Here is a 14,648-nt window from a genome sequence, read left to right as displayed (position 1 = left end):
CCTATATTGCAAAGGAAAAATCAGAATTTTAGAATGAGTGGCCTTCCAGCCAATTAATGACAACTAAGACCTCCTAAGGAAGTGTGAAAGGGCTACATACCACACTTCAGGGAGGCTGAAGAACCTGATAACACAGCTGAGATCAGAAAGGAAAGACTATGGTCCTGTCCTTTAAAAGCCAGGCAAACTATGGCTTCTCTGGATTCTCTGCACCACACTGACAGCAGGACTGCAAATGACAAGTCATTTTCAGACTCAAGGGAAAGTCTCACATAGGTGATTCCATTAACCTCAGAATATTGTAAGGGTGCCAGAGGTCCTCTGTAGACAAAAGGCCGGTTTCCTACACCCAAGACCTGCAGAGATCACCTACAAACCTCTATACATTATGCTACTACCATTTCCTTCCATCCACATTCTGTCTCTTAGGGGGAAAAGAATGTCCTAAAGCTAATTCCATACAGGCTTTGTGGACTCCACCCCCACCCCAGGCCAAAGCCAAAGACACTGGGAACTCCAAATCCCATCACCACCAAAGGGAAGGTGGCTGGAACCTGAGGGTGGGGTTAAGCAGCCAGGTGTGGTATAAAGCGAGACACATGGGCTTTGGAGGGGTTCCCCCATTTTGGCTCTCCGCCATCTCGCAGTGTCCAGCCTGCTCTGAGAGTGCCTTTGGGTTTCCAGGTCTGCGGATCTGGTAGGACGACGCATTAAAGACTTTATTTCCCTATTTTCTCCCTGAGTTGTACATTTTTCTTATTTCCTTTTCCCTTGTAAATAAACCTTTTATTAACCTTTTGTGTATGCCTATAGTGGAGTATTAATAAGTCCCTTGTAAGCGCGCAGGTGAGGACCCACAGCAAGGCAACCTGTTCAATATCGGGGCTGCCCTATAACATGTCCATTGTCAATGTCCAGCCAAACCCCAACTCCTACATTTAGCCATTCTCTCTCCTCCCCTCCCAGTAACACTTCCTATTGCCACATTGTTTATTCTTTTTCAATGTTGACTATTGTCATTTAAATGCTTCTTTAATTTTGTTTTGTTCTTTCGCACAGGAGGGTAGGCTTTTCTAAAACTTGGACTGAATTTCAAATTTCTGTTTATTTCTTAGGGACCCTAACATGATCCTTTGCGTGGCATCTTTTAGATTTTGTCATGACACCTGTTAAGTGTATCATGAATAGCTATTGAACTGAGACTGTCATACATTGAATTTTTAATAGGTAACGGAGGCAGTCTCTAACACCAGCCTCAGCAATGAGGACAGCTGTGAGCATCAAGCTTCTACAGCAGCAGCAACCAGGATAGAAAGCAAAGTAAAAACCACAGTGGAACACACTGACCAACTGTTTAGTGAACATTACTGATGGACATTAAAGGCTGGGTCTATGCTATGCATTAGGAATCAAATGTGCGCAAGTTCTTCACTCCAAAGTACAGAGTTCCTGTCCGGCTCTGCTTCTGATTTCTAGAGTCAGTGATTGTCCAGCCACACACAGTCACTGAAATTGGTGATTATAAAGCAGCCATAAATGGATGCACTCAAGTTCTCCAGGTCTATCTATGAAATGAAGGCAATATTGCCTATCTACCCAAATCTGTATGATGCTTCAGCTGATTCTCTACTGGGGTAGATACTCCTACGCCCAACATATTCATCATTTCAAAGGAATAAAAACAAAACAAATGCACACTGGTAGGGAGTAAGGATGGCCCAGTCTATTCAGTACTGGTCCTGTGTCTGACTTGCCACAATGAATATTTGGCCTGTGAACTTTCTTTAAATAAATGAGAAAAAACTAGAAATCATTTTTAATTAGCAAAATTCCCCCATTGCTTCATTGCTTTTGTATACAAGGCAAAAGTTTTCCATTTAGGAGTTTTATTCAAAAGCAATCCAGTTTTGTTGAATTCATGCAATGTCAGAAAACTTTGAGTCAACTTTACAGTGCCCCCCAAGTAAACCTTAAGTGAAAGCACTCCTTTATGGCTAAGAATTTATAAGAAATTTACACTTTCATCCAGAAACATACAGCAGCTGATGATTTCTTTTGATTTGACTTTAACCACCACAACCAAAAAAAAAAAAAAAAAAAGAACCAACTCCTTGAGCAACTTGATATATTTGGGCTGAGACTCAAAGAAACACATGGGATGCAAATGCAATCTGTCTGAGCCCGACAAAAGGCTTCCTGAACTCCTTGCAATCTGGGTTCTGTGCACACAGTTCTGATATCTCCTGTTATCTCCATGATAAAGCCAGCCCAATGAATCAAGTGCACCACATATATGAAAAGGCACGTAAAAGGTAGTGAAAAAAGTCAGATGACTACATGAATAATTTTGTTTATAAATTTAGCTCTACCAGTTATAGAGAAATATAAAAGTCACCACATTTTTAGGGGAAAGCAACTATACAATAGAAGATAGATTATCATTTTCCCCCTGGAATAATTTATCATCTATAAGGTAATACTCCACTAAATCCATGTAGGCATATTCCATAGCATCTCACCTCATGCCCTCATATATTTGCATGCTACTTTGGGGATCATTTATTAAAAAAAGATTCTCATAATATACAAAAGTGAAGTTGGAATTATCAGAGAAAAGAGCTAAATGATTAAATAATTCTAAAATGAATAATATCAGCATTCTCCTTCTTCTTGGAAAGCATGAACCCCACTTAAGATACCACATTTTTGTTCTATTTGGTTTTATTCTTTAATCATGTATATATTGTGGCAGGTCCTATACTAGGTACAACAGATACAAAGATGAATATGACAGGAGCCCATCCTTGAAATATAGATAAAGGTAACCACATATACACAACAAAGTTATACATTCAGCTTCATTCTATTTTCCTTCTAGAATCACTCCTCAAGTTGGGGGTCATGAACACACCTCCAGGCTCCTACCTATTTACTATCCCCACCCTTTTTTGTTTGTTTCTCAGTATCAATCCTGACTGTATACAAAAGTGACTGAACATTAAGCTGCTGGTTATTATTCTTCCAGGGCTAACTCCACAATTTGATTTCCGATATCAATAAACATTAGGGACTAGACTCAACTTTTTGCAAACATTGTATAAATCTTCACAATAATCCAGAAAAGTATTAGTCAATCCATCCTATAGAAGCAGAAACTGAGACTGAGAGGTATCATATTTTTCTCCAAATCACACTATCAAGTAAATGATGGAACAAGGATTTGGACTTAGGCTTGTATGAACTTAAGATCTATTGTCAAAGAAGTTAAGGGCCTGACTCCAAAGCCCAGCCCTGGGCTTGGTTGCCTATTTTCAGTCCTCGCCAATGCTGATCCCTCCCTCTCTAATCTGCCTGTCCTTCTAATAATCATACTCCAGATTCTCATGACTGTCAATTATCTCCCATACCTCCCCAGCCACCATAAAAGACTAGCTGCTTGACATAACCTAGCACACCGACACCCCCAACTGGTCTTTATAAAGTAGCTCCCAGAGCCTCTCTCTCTGCTGCTAAGAAATCTAGTGCCTACTCATGGCCCCATGCCAACTGGCTATAGTTGGCTAACTGTGATCATCCCATTCTGAAGGAGCACAGCATTCATGATAATACCTCCCTTCTCCTTTCTTTGTTGCCTACAAGAATCAAGAGTACAGAAGGTAGCTGGCTCTACTCTCTGTCAGCTGTGCTTACAAAGTACCAAAAAGCATATGATATAGCAACTATAATCTATACCACCACCACCGTTTCCCAATTATTTTTTTTTCTAAGAATATAGCCAGACTTAAGGTTTTTTAAAGTTTCTGAACCTCTCATAGTGTATCATGTAGAGCAATGAATGCATTATACCTACTGTTTTAATTAAAATGCAATACTACATGTAGAAGCAAAAATAATTGTTTCAATATATTCAGTTCTTCGTTCTTCTTTCCTCCCTCACACCCATACCCCACAACCAATCAAAATAATAATACCACAGATATAGAACAAAGAAATTAATTCACACTCTAAAATAATTCTAACTTGGATTAGTGGTCTCACAAATGAAATCTGCTAAATGTACCTTGTAGGTTTCAGGTAGTTCCACCAAGATTTCCTATTATCACTTACATGCAAAAAGCTCATCTTGTTTAAGGATACCTGAGACCTTTGTGAATATCGGCATTTATTATTTCCATTTTATAGAAGAAAATCAAATTCCCAGAGAGGTTAAGATAGCAGCAAAAAGCCTTAGAGTAACATCTTGGAAGCCTATCAGAGAAGCCTCCAGAAACAAAATTTCTAAAGCAGTGGAGCTAGCCACTCACCCACACGGCCACTCATTAGGATGGCCTCTTACTAAGATGGAGAATAAGCATCAGAAATCTTTTAGCTTCTAACATTTACTCCTTTGTAGATACACCTCGCATGTAATGTTTCACAAAGGCTCAGAAGTGAATTAGACATTTTATTTAAATGCTACTTAACTAAAAGTTAAAAAGTATAATTTTCTATTGCAGACTAAGAACCAGAGAGACTAATTTGGTGGAGCTGTTAAATTTTACAAAGCCTGAGTCTCAATTTTCAAAAAATATTGTACATTTATTTATTGAAGTGAATGAAACATTTGCTATAAAACTATTCAACGGAAAGTTTTTTAACAAAGCATAATTTACTTTTCATTTACAGAACAATGGAAACTAGAAGGAAATCTCCTCCAAGGTATTAGAATCATGTACAGTTTCATATTTGACTAAAAAATTATTTCCCCAGCCTGTTTTCTCAACACTAAGGATATGCAGAAAAGTATCGCTTGCATTCATCATGAAAATTACAGAAAAATGACTGAAACTACTGAGAACATTATTAAATAAAATGTATACTTATTATCTGTCTTTTTGTCTCTGTCTTTTATTCTATGGCTTACAGAACATTGACTCTTCCCCACTAGTCTTCCTATATAGAAATTAAATTTCACTCTACTCCCAAAAGTAGGAAGTCAAAGAACTCCCACACAACTTCATCTGGGACATTTGAGGGTGAAATCCACACCAAGACTGTGGATCCCAGCTCCTAACACTTGCCAGAAATGCACCCTCCAACCTAAGTGTGGCAAATGGGACAGTGGGAGGCTTTTTCTTCCCTAGCAGATGGTAAGCAGAATCAGAGATTCTTTGTTGCAGGTGCATTGAGTTTCAAAGTGAGGATGGGGCCCATTTCTCCTTATCTGATTATGCATGTGCACAGCATTTCAACCCAGGAGGCTAAAGCGATGAATATGTACCCTGATATATTCAATGCGATAATATGAAATTAGGGAGAAAAGAAAAAATTGCCTCTTTGCTACCACTTGCTATTCATATTCATATATAGAACCAATGAACTGAACTGGGCACCTCAGTCACATGCCAACATATAACAGGAGATCTTATCAGAGCCCCCAGTCACCTAGTCTATGCAAGCATAAATGTAACAGGAAGTGTTAAAATCAAAGAGACAACTGATGTAACTAAAATCCTGTTTTCTGGTGGAACTAACGGAGCAAGCATTATAAACACATAATGGGGGGAGGGTTGCTCAATGTGGAACTTGTCAGTTACATGGGATAACATTATGTCCCTCTTGGATCATGGACAGCCCTGAAACACGGGCTTCCAAGACAGACTCACCAGGATTAGGTACAGGATCTAGGCAGCACAATAGTAGGATGATGGTGATGGGAAATGAGGTGGGGCAAGGACCAGAGAATAGACAAACTCACAGGAACCAAGTGAGCAGCAGATAAAGTGTTTCACAGGAGACTGGGGTTTCATTAGACTCTATGTTTCTTTAACAAGGACCAATATTTTTATTAATTGTTGCTTTTTTTGGCAATACAGTAAGCATACAGTTAATGTTTGTCCAATGAATGAATGAATGAAGCAAAGGGCAAAGGTGCACGTAGGTAGTTAGAATCAGGTACCTCTAAATGTCAGTAGCAGGGGTCCGGGCCAAGAATACTTCCAATCACAATTTGCTAGGGGAAATGAAGAACAGATATAGGGCAGAGGCACAAAACAGGAGTCAATTATTGCCAAGTGGAATGAGAGGACTTAACCATTCAGCAGGAGAGACTATATCCTACAATCAGCAGCCAGGGTGGCATGGTGCGAAGGCTGTGACATAATGCTAATAAGCATTAGTGCATTTCCTTGGTGTTTGATTGGACACTGCCAGGTAGGCATAAATGTTTATGAAACAGAGAGAAACAGAGAAAGAGATGGAGACACACAGAGAGAAAGAGAGGCGAGAGTAGAAGAGAGAAGGATTTTAGGGATCTTCCTTATCTCAATTACCTAGTCAATCAATCATCAACGATTTTTTAATGCATACTTTGTATCAGGCATTGTGATGTACACTGGAGAGACAAAAGTCCTTTGAAAGATATGAGCTCTCTTGGGCCTCCCTGGTGGCGCAGCATTAGAGCGCTGGGTTGCGAAGCTGCCTGCAGCCTCTGCAGCGCTGGTTCGATCCCCGGCTGCTCTCTGGCCACCAGAGGAGGGTCCCGCATGGCGCGCAGACCTCTCCTGCTGCCCGCTGCTCCCCTCAGCAGTGTACTTCAATCCTTCTGCCTGCTCTGCTCCCTGCTCTGGCTCCGGTAAATTCTCTCACTCTCCCGTGCTTCTGACTGTACCCAGTGCTTGTATAAATAAATAAACAAATAAATCTTTAAAAAAAAAAAAGAAAGGATATGAGCTCTCAAGGAGAATATGGGTAAGTAAACATTAATACATGAACCTTCCAGGGCCTGAGAAAGGAGCCCAGGCAGGGTGGCAGTCATTGCTGGCGGTGGGGTGAACAGAAGTATCATATCAGATAGTGTCCAGGTCCTGACTATCGGGACCTTCCCCTTCTATATATACACTATACCCAGGCCCTCAGGAATCAAAAACATCCCTTTTGATCAATTACTGTTCCAGGTCCAGAAAAGCAGCCAAATATGAAACCAGAGAATGATGGTACAAAGATTCATCTTACTCTTAAGTTTCTACAGAACTTCTTAAAGTCCTTACTCTTGAAGGTTTGGCGTTTTTTTGTAAGACAAGGAAATATCGTTTCTGCAGGAGATCAGATAAACCAATTTTACCACTTAGAATTAAAAATAAAGTGATAAATTGTATCCTGAAGTCAAAATACATAATACAAAAACAAGAAGACGACTCAGTGATGACATGACACTTTAGACACTTGATGATAGAAGATCTGTTATGTGGGAGGGAAATTAATCTGGTTCCATGATACTCTGAAGAAGCAATTAAGACCTTTGGAATATAAGTTTTGTCCCAATATTATAAATAAATTGCTAGGGCTATGATGGCAAGGATTGGTTCAAACACTCACAGTCTGCCTGGACTGTTTCAAGCAGAGAACAACAAGGGCACTTGCTGGAGAAATTGAACAGCAGTCTTTGGGACTGAGAACTAAAGAATCCAAAGTGCTAACTCAGACCCAAGGATAGTCAACACACTGCAGTAATGTAACACAGACCTCTCTCCAATGTCAGGGGGATTAATACTGTTTGACCTTAAGATAAGTCAGTGGGGGTCAAAACTTGAATCAACCTTCTGATTGACATAAAAAGGAGTAGGGTCAGCCCTTATATGAGCTAGATGGTAATTGATTGGTATCCTCAGCAGGCCTTTACGGAGTAGTCCACAATGCTCATCAGAGTGAGGAGACAGAAGTCCAAGCCTGTGTGTTCACCCTATGGTCTTAGCTCTAATTTAGTGGTTTCCAGCCACATTGTGTGAAATCCACAGTCTGAGAATGTCACTCACAGGATCCCTAAAGAGGATAAGGCTGGGCTGGAAAATTAAATATTTAATATCATTTTGACCCCATGATGTTGGGGGCTGAGAATTAACTTTGAGGCTGCAAATCCAGTTTTCACTGAGTGAGTCACTTTCCTTTTCTGGGGCTAGTTTTGTGACTTATCAAATGTAGGGATTTGGGACTAATTTATTTTTAAGGTTGGTTTCAACCCTATAATTTTATTGTGTGCCTAGAATAGTGTCCCCAGAGACTACAACAGTGTCTGGCATATAATATGTGTTCAATACAAATTTCTGAACTGGATAATTTAAGGAAATTTTTGAGTTCTTATTAGCAAGTAAATGAAAATGTTTGACCTTATAGGGAAAACATGATTTATTTTTCTCTTTGTTCAGCTTTACTGTAGTTTCTAGGTTTTCTGCTTATGTTCCCCTCTCGTCCAGATCTCATCGTCCAACTGCAAGCACTCATCCCTGTCATTACCATCTCCTATCTGAATTTGAATTAAGTCCCTTCTCCCATCCTCCTGTCATATAGCAGGTTGCTGAAAAAGACATAAAAAGTGTCATGCAAGGCCTCCCTCATGATGCAGGCAGTTGAGCACAGAGCTGTGAAGCTGTCACAGCCTCTGCAGTGCAGGTTTGATCCCAGCCTTCCAGCGAGGGTCCCACATGGCACAGCAGACCTCTCCTGTCTCGCCCGCTGCTCCCCTTGGCAGGGTATTTCGTCAGTCTGCCTGCTCTGTTCCCTCCTCTGTCTCTGTTGAATCCTCTCACCCTCCCACACATCTGGCCTATACTCTGGTTCTTGTATACATGAATAAATAAATCTTTAAAAAAAAAGTGTCATGCAATCCTGATATACATTATACTTATTTGTTCATTGTCCCCTTCCAGTTAGAATATAGCTCTATAAGGGACTGGGTATTTGTCTGTTTTGTTCACTGATGTGCTAAGAACAGTGACTTGCACTTTAATAAATACTTGTTGGTTGAAAATTTTTATTCAAATTTAATTCCTACTTTCTATTTCAAAAAGCAGTTTTATTGGGGCCTCCCCGGTGGCGCAGCAGTTGAGCGCTGGGTTGTGAAGCTGCCCACAGCCTCTGCAGTGCCAGTTCAATCCCTGGCTGCTCCCAGGTCATCCCAGGTCACCGGAGGAGGGTCCCACGTGGCGCACAGACCTCTCCTGCCGCCCGCTGCTCCCCTCAGCAGTGTACTTCGGTCCTTCTGCCTGCTCTGCACCCCGCTCTGACTCTGGTGAATTCTCTCACCCTCCCGTGCTTCTGACTGTACCCAGTGCTTGTATAAATAAATAAATAATAAACAAACAAACAAACAAATAAATAAATAAATAAATCTTTAAAAAAAAAAGCAGTTTTATTTATGTAAGATACCTGAAGAAATACCAGTCTCCTTGACTATTGAATGTCCAGCACAGTGCTAGCTAAAGTTTGAAAGCCATCTTTGTAGCAGTATAAGACCTTCACAGATCATTCCATGCCCCCTCAAGCAAGAAAACCCAAGGACAAAATGAAATCTAGGTAGAGGTGGGTTATTATAACTAGGGGTGGAGCTTTGGGTAAGAACACATCATAAATTATGAAAGTCTTCTAGTCTGACTCTGTAGCACTTCATTCAAAGGGTATTTCCATTTAGATCACTTTACCTTCCCTTCTTTTTTACATTTGATTTTGTTAAGTATATCTCCTACATTAAGCATCATATTAGAAGGTATTTTGATTTTTGCTTCAACCATTAAATAGTATTTAAGAAATTCATGAGAACAAAAAAATAGACATTGTTTTAGGAGCAATATGTCACACAAAAAACAAGAAATAGAATTGGAAATTAAATCAAGGAAATTAAAATAGCACTGCTTCTAGCATTCCACAAATGTAATAGCAATAATGATAATACTTAGAGAAAAAGCAATTCATTTATTCTCGAAATAAAAGTGTGAATTTTTTTAATGACAATCTATTCTCCACTTTAAAATTCAGAAAGAGACAAAAGTTTGCATGTAAACCAATTTTCCACAGTGAGTATCAAATGCAGGAAAACATTTGCGAAATTTCAGTCAACAAAGATTCTGAATCACAATTTGCTCAATACTCTTCTCTGAAGAAGGTAAAAAAATGCACTCTGATTTTATCAGAAAATAGTAATTGTTTTATTCTTGAAATTTAACACTGATTTTGGAGATGTGTAAAAGCAAAAGCAATGGTTATAAATAACAAGTTCAACCTGTGCAAATATATCAATTAATTGCTTATTCTAAAGGGAAGTAAACGGAAATGAAGCAAGTTGACTCCTTTTGCAATAGTGTCACTATATTAATGATTTCATTTTCTATTTGACTTTCTTAGGATGCCCATACATGAGTTTATGGCTTAATAATTTGTTATATAATACAAGAGTGTGAGTTTAGTATTTTTTCCTCTGGGGGAAAAACTTAAAAAATAACACATATTTTCTTTTGGGAAAAAAAAAAGAAATTCATGAGATCAGTCTATTAAATTTACCCTGATTTTTGTTTTCATTTACCTTCTGTCTAGAGAACTTTCTTTAATGACTTTTCAAAGGTTGATTCTTAATGACAAGTTCTCTTCGTTTTCTTTTGTCTGGGAATGCCTTGATTTCCTTTTCATTTTAAAGAACATTTTTACTAGATATAAAAATCTGAATTAACTGTTCTTTTCTTTTAGCACTAGAAAAATACTGTGTACTTCCTTCCGGTCTTTTAGATTTCATATGAGAAATCTGTTATCATTTGAACTGATGTTCTAATTAATGTTCAATTCAATTGATAAATAATGTGTTATTTTTTCTGGAAGTTTTCAAGATGTTTCCTTTGTACTTTGTTTTCAAAGTTTAATTTCAATGTATCTTGGCATACATTTTTTTTTGGTTTATCCCACTAGGACTTTCTCAAATTCTCAAATATACAGGTATAGATCTTTCATCAAATTCAAAAAGTTTTCAGACATTTTTCCATCTCACTCTCTCCATTTTTTTCAGTCTATTTTCTTTATTGTTTAGATTGTGTAAATTTTGATCTTTCCTCAAGTCCACTGATTCTATCCTTTGTTATATACTGAGCTCATCCAGAGAGCATTTTATTTTACTTTTAATGATTTTTTTAGTTCTTTAACTTCCAATTATTTTTTATAATTTCTATTTTTTATTAAAATTCTCATTCTTTTCATTTATTTCAAGAGTACTTCTTTTAGTGTTTTACAATGACTGCTTTGAAATGCTTTCCAGGTAATTCCAATATCTAATTCATCTTGGTTTTCATGTCTGTTGGTTATCTGGGCATTTTGGATATTGTGTTAATAAACTCTGAACTTTATTTGAACTTTTTGGCAAACAGTCTCTCTGTATGAGCACTAAGTAAATGTGTATGCCCAGCTTTCCTCTGGGCCCTAATGACACACCCAGGCAAAAGTGGAGAATTAACACACACTGCTTCATTACAGATGGGTGGAGTGGAAGTTCAACTAGTTCAGGTCCCATTCATTCCCTATGATACTTTCTTATTTGGTAAGGCGCTGGCTCACACCACCTCCTTGTCTTTCAGTTGGGGGGCAAACCCAGTTCAGCTCCCCACTGTGTCCTAATGGTACCAAGGTCAGAAGCTTAGGGATAGCACTAAATTACTACACCTCATTGTCATTGCTTTCAGGTGGGTGGAACCTTAGTTCCTTAAGGGACTCCACTAAAAGTGGTGGAGTGAAATAGTGACTAGTTTTACCTCTCAGCATCTCTTTCAGTCTCATTGATGCTGAATGGCAGTGGAAGCTCAGCTCACAGTAAGACCATCTTTTACTCTTTGTGTCTTAGAATGTAGTATGATCTCTGTGAAGACAGGGATATGTTTCATTCATCTTTGTATTCCTAGCATTTCAAGTAGCATAATGCAGTTATTATTGATGGTTAAATGAATAATTAAGTATAGGATTTAAAAGACAATGGGATTAGATGAACTTTAAGGGCCTGGAATTGCTGAGGTTCTATAGCCTAATTCTAGGTAAAGTTAAACTGTGTGACTTGGTGATACAGAAATTCAGGAGAATTTCCCCACATCAGTGATGGAGAAGAAAGAGCCTACATAATCTTTTCCATAATTCACTTAATATTTCAAACACAAAATTTATAGTTGCAACTAAAATAAAATGATCCTCAATTTTCTTGGTTAGAGAATTTGTTTGAATTCTCATAAATTCTACTGAATAAGGTCCATTCTGCCTATTCTAAGAAGCAATTTGAGTTTTTCAAAATTCAGAATTACAAGTCTCTCCCTTTCCCCATCTAGGTTTACCAGGAGGCCAACTGCTTTCAATTTTAAAGAAGCATTATCTGCAGTCATTAAATTAACAACACTCTCCAGTGTACCCACTCTGTCATCCATCTGCTTAAGATGCTTGTCAGATGATACTTTCCTGTATCTGCAGTCTTCATCTGGTATTGAAAGCTATCAAACCTGGATCCATGGTAGTCTACCTTCTGTTCCCAGTTACAAAATAAACTCTTATATTTCAGTTCTAACAACTATGTAGTGACTACTAGTTGTAGTGACCACATGCCCTTAGAATCCAGAATCTTAGAACTTTAGACCAGGAGGATGGTGATTGGAGAATATTTTCAGGATCAGAAAATATAGAAATATGCTTCTAACAGAGGTTCAGATTGTCACCCTCCCACTTCTTCAACCAGAGTCTGAACCTGGCCCATCTCACCCTATCCCATATGCCAATTCACTTCCTAGAACTTGACAACCTTTCTTCTTTATATCCATGAACAAAAATAATAAAAATATTTGCTTTCAGTAGAATAAAACCAAGATTTTGCTGAAAAGGGTTTAAAATATAGCCCCCAACTAAAGAAAATTCAGTGACTAAGTGGGATAAAGGGAAGAAAACTGTAATTTTAGTTTATTTTTATTGTTATTGTTATTTAGTTTATTTCATTGTTATTATTTTACAACCTTTCTAGCGTTTTGATAGTATAGGATCCCCCCCATTCAGGTGTAGTCACCTTAGCCCTCCCTCCACTGAAGTACCCATAGTCCTCCACCATAGCCCACTGTGTTCTCCCGAACCCCATTCCCCGATTTTTACCCCCTCATTGCTCTCCCTACATTGAAAGTACAATATCAACTGTCAGTTTTCAATGGTTGATTTTAAAGTTAGTCTTTACCTGACCCTTTTTATTGGTAATTCTATATTGCACATATAAGTGATACCACTGGTATTTGTCTTTTCTCTCTGACTTCGTTCACTTAGTATAATTCCCTTCCAGCTCCCTCCATGTTACTACAAATGGCATGAGTTTCTCTTTGCTGTTTGCTGAATAGTATTCCACTGTGTCCTGATCTATTTGCCTTTTGGGGGGCCGTTAGGTTGTTCCCGTATCTTGCCTATTGTATTTAATGCTGTTATAAACATGGGAGTGCAAGTTTCCTTTTAAATTAGTGCTTTTATGTCATTTGAATAGATACCTAGGAGTGGGACTGCTGGGTTGTGTGGCAGATCGACTTCAATCTTTTGAGGAACCGCCACACTGCTTTCTATAGGGGCCAGTTTAAATTCCCACTAACAGTATAAAAGGGTTCCTTTTTCTTCCCACCCACACCAGCACTAGCTTTTAAAGCATAATTATTCTAAAACTTTTGGTGACTTCCCTATATTTCAATTCTGTAGTCTGACAATTGAGGTCCTACATATTAATATGATCCCAACTGCACACCTCCCACAAATCACTATTAAGTATCTCCACTCCAACCAGATTAAATTTAATTGTACTCTGGAAGGCCAATTATATGTTGTCCCAGATTCAAATCTCTATTCAGAACCTGTGCTCCACATAAAACACCTGCACTGTTCTTTGAATGTCCGGTTTCTCCAGTAACACCCCTGCAATCATGGGTATCTACTATCTTTAGTGTTCCCTCATTTGGAATTCCTCTAACTACTGCTTTCTACATCACTAACCTAATACCTAGCAGTAACTGTTTCCTTGTTATCCTTCTAAGCCAACAGTTTTCAAATTCTTTTTTTCCTTAGAATCACGTGGAGTATTGTTTAAAAGACAGATTTCACTGACTCCTCTAAAGAAAATGATTTAGTATGTCCCTGTAGTCCATTTACTACACCTCACACTAATGGAGGTACTGCTATAGAGGGATTTTGCAGATAGAATTAATATCTCAAGTCAGTGTACCTGAGAATGTGGAGATTATATGGTTGGGCATATTCTAATCCTATGAACCTTTCAGAAGCAGAGAGTATTCTCTGACATTACCAGCAGAGAATTCAAGGAGATTCTGTGAGGATTCCAAATGCCTTTGCTGGTTTGACAGTGGAAAAGACCATGTAGGAAGGAATGTGGGTGACTTCCCGGAGCAGGGACCACCCCAGATAATACTCAGCAAGCAACAAAATTTTGTCAACCACCTGAGTAATTTTAGAAAGGGATTTTCCCCCCAGAATCTTCAAATAATAGCTGAATGAAAACCCTTAATTTTTACTTAAAACACTTTAAATAAAAACCTAGGCAAAAACACATGGATTTGTGAACATCAGAACAATATCATGATAAATAAATGTTTTATACTGCTCCATTACTGGTAGTTTGTTACATAGTAATTTAAAAAGTAATGTAGTATACTTGGGGCTGGGGCCTGGAATCTATATTTCAGCAAGTGGTTCCCTGACCAAAATTTTAAAAACCTCATTCAAAAGGTTCATAATTTTCATTCGACCTATCCAATAAACTAAATTTACAAAGAATTTCCTACCTGGGAAGATAATACATTTGTCCCTTTAATTTGCAGTTAATATTATCTCACACTGATACA

Source organism: Talpa europaea, assembly GCF_964194135.1.
Source record: "Talpa europaea genome assembly, chromosome: 9".
NCBI classification, from domain to species: Eukaryota; Metazoa; Chordata; class Mammalia; order Eulipotyphla; family Talpidae; genus Talpa; species Talpa europaea.
The sequence above is the reverse complement of the archived record's forward strand: the minus strand, read 5'-3'. Positions refer to the sequence as shown.